This window comes from Siphateles boraxobius, unplaced genomic scaffold (genome assembly GCF_051911475.1).
Source record: "Siphateles boraxobius isolate OS27281-9 unplaced genomic scaffold, OSU_SipBor_1 17, whole genome shotgun sequence".
Lineage (NCBI taxonomy): Eukaryota > Metazoa > Chordata > Actinopteri > Cypriniformes > Leuciscidae > Siphateles > Siphateles boraxobius.
Window position 1 is genome coordinate 4,297,359 of NW_027508777.1, and position 3,123 is coordinate 4,300,481.

At 40.3% G+C, this 3,123-nt stretch overlaps 1 long non-coding RNA gene across 1 annotated transcript; it reads left to right on the forward strand.

Moving 5' to 3' along the window:
• Positions 1 to 2,196: 2,196 nt before the first annotated feature.
• On the forward strand, positions 2,197 to 2,717 carry LOC143740140 (uncharacterized). The gene is made up of 3 exons (XR_013204763.1): positions 2,197 to 2,277; positions 2,406 to 2,464; positions 2,594 to 2,717. It is a non-coding gene; the product is annotated as an uncharacterized LOC143740140 (long non-coding RNA).
• Positions 2,718 to 3,123: the final 406 nt, after the last annotated feature.

Here is a 3,123-nt window from a genome sequence, read left to right on the forward strand (position 1 = left end):
GTTCTGCCAAAACATTATTCGGGGTATACATTATCTGATCCATGGACAACACCTGGGGCAAATTTGGGGTGGTCCCTTTTCCTGGGGGTGGGAACAACGGTGACGATTAATAAGGTTAATGGTTTAGCATGGTCTGTATTAGCAATAGCAAATGCCACTGAAAATGCTATAAACATGATAAATGATGAAATGAGACATTTACGAGAGGCAGTTATTCAAAATCGATTAGCTTTGGATTTAATTACTGCAGAACGGGGGGGCATTTGTAAGATGTTAGGTGTGTCTTGTTGTTTCAATATTCCAGATTACAGTGACAACATAACAAATGTGATCGAGCACATGAGAAAGGCGGTGCAGGAGCCTGAACCAGTGGAAGATAACTGGCTGACCTGGATAATGAATTTTAAAGGGGGCTGGGGATTTTGGTTAGCTCAGACTGTGTTGCCAATATTAGTCATAGTAGTACTGATTCTGTTATGTATACCATGTATTATACAATGTGTGTCTAGCTTAGTGCAGAGACTGGTTAAAGTTGGAATTACTGTTCAATTGGTGAAAATGACAGCCTACCCGAATGATGATGTTGATGAACAACAATACGATGACACAAGTAGCGGAAGTTACAGCGACACGTGCTAATTGAGTAAAGAAAATGTGTTTTCCTTTTTGTCACGAGATGGCGTAAAAGGACAGGGTTTGAAACTGAGTGATTTTTATTATAGTTTTTCTGTTTTGTTTTCTTACTGCATTATAACTATTTCTTGTTTATACTAAGGTGACTGAGGGTCCGATCTAGGTCGGGAGTGCAATAACAGTGCTTATTCATTCAGCCCGGCTTTTGATAAACTGTTTACTTGCTTGCTAAAATATTACGAGGCCTTTCCCCCACAAAAACAGCCTTATGCTTCTTCATTCTAAAACTTTCTTCACAGGTTCAAGGAGAGTGATTTTATGTGACTTGAATTTGCATTTATTATTACTATTATTGCAATGTTTGATTAATCAGTTATCATAGTATGATAAACAGAGAGGAGTTGTTATGGAATTTTCCATCTATTACCCTTCTTTCAGTGATTCCTAATTATGGTCTTATCTGTTTTCTCACTTGTAGTGAGAGGGGGGCTTGTGTGATAATTTACTGTGGTTGGTGGTCAGTGGAGGTAAGGAAAAGCAGATGGTCAAGGGGTCATCTTGAGTGCATTTGTACTTTATAGCCTAAAGGGTTAAGGGGGCATCTACCTCTTAGGATCAGGGAGGTATAGAAAAGACAAAGTATACCTCTCTCCCTGAGGGGAGGGCAGAAATAAGGCCTTGGAGAACATGAGATATAAAAAAGACAGACACTGCTTCTTCTTATCTCTCCTCACTGACTCACAAATGTGTATTGGTGACGAGGATCTCTCTTGCAAGAGAATAAATACTTTATAAACTATTAATTTGGATTCAGAGTGTCTCTTACTCGGTGATGATGTTTGTTTGATGATAAAAAAAAGCCACAACAGTGAGAAAATGGGACGCGTGTCAGATCGCGTCTCTGTCCCACATTGCACTGCATTAACGAATGTACAGCTTATGTACGCTCAACGCCTGTCGCTCACTCGTTTTCATTCACTCCTTCAAGTGAACAGTATTAGTGGACTAACGTTAACTTAGGGAATAGGCCTAACTTAGTGAATGAGGGTTTAGAGGGCGAATTCAACCCATGTTCTCAAGCAGTGAAAAATAGAGGACAATGACAACGCGCTGACAGACAAGACCGAGCAGGTAATATTTAATATGAAACAAACAAAACTCACTGAGCTCCCAGCACATAACTTAAAATTATTTAAATACAATAGAGTAACATAAAGCAGACATAATAGAGTAACATAAACCTGAGAATAATCATAAAACCGAAATTTACCCACACTTTCGATTTGAAAGATGCGGAGCGTCGTGTACAACCATAATACTGAAGCCATTTTAATTTGAATTTGCTGTCGAATGTACGACAACAAAGCACCGCAACAAGCGCCACCTTGTGGATGTAATACGCAAATGTAAATGATCGAGTAAACTCTGAGAAAACCGGAAAGTAAAACAGATAATTTTATAATTAAATATCGCAATACTTTGCGCTACTGTATCGATATAATTGCGTGCGCAAAATATCGTGATACTGAACAGAACCGATTTTTTCCCCCACCACTAATGTTTTCCATCATATTTGTGATATGCTTGTTCTCTTTCTAATTGTCAAAGATCCTAGACCACCAAGCCTAAAGGAGACCTTACAAAGTAAGTGCAAAAAATATATTACTCACAGATATCTGAAATCTATCATGGTCCATATTTACCAAAGTATACGCCCTGATGCAAGTGGGTAAATATGTATATTGAGTATATTTACATTATTTTGTATATAGTTGCAGAGTCTGGCAGTTTGAATGAGGTGGAACCCTCTCTATCTTCAAAAGGAGATGAGGTACAGCATTGCCCTTGTCATCTGTGTGGATTGATTAATATAAGAACCAGTACACTTAAAGTTTTTATGAATTTTGTATGCATATGTACAATCAAGTACCTCGATTATTTTTGTTTTTAATTTTGTCAGATTCACTTGGGGGGAGACGTTCGAGTGCGTAGAGAGGCCTGGTCAAGGATCCAAAACAGCACTCGGGATTCCTTATTTGTGAAGGAGTTGGCAGTGGCAAACTGGGGCACTAAGACTCTGGGGCGACAGTGGGGCGACAGTAGCTCAGTGGTTCATGTAGGCTGTCTACAAACCGAAAGGTTGGTGGTTCTATCGTTCCACCTGACCAAGTGTCGAGGTGTCCATGAGCAAGACACCTAACCCCGGCTGCTCCCGACGAGCTGAGTGGCGCCTTGCATGGCTGACACCGCCGTCGGTGTATGAATGAATGGGTGAATGAGAGGCAAATATGTAAAGCGCTTTGATGCCAATTGAGTCTGTGAAAGCGCTATATAAATGCAGTAAAAAAAATATATATATATATATAGCTGCGAGCAGCGATTGCGGGCCCAAGCCGGTGGCGGTGCCGCCAGCTTTGGCCCTTCATCACACACACAGACAATGGCAGGGAACACTCTCTCTGTCAGAGAGAGGGAGAGAAAATTCTCAGA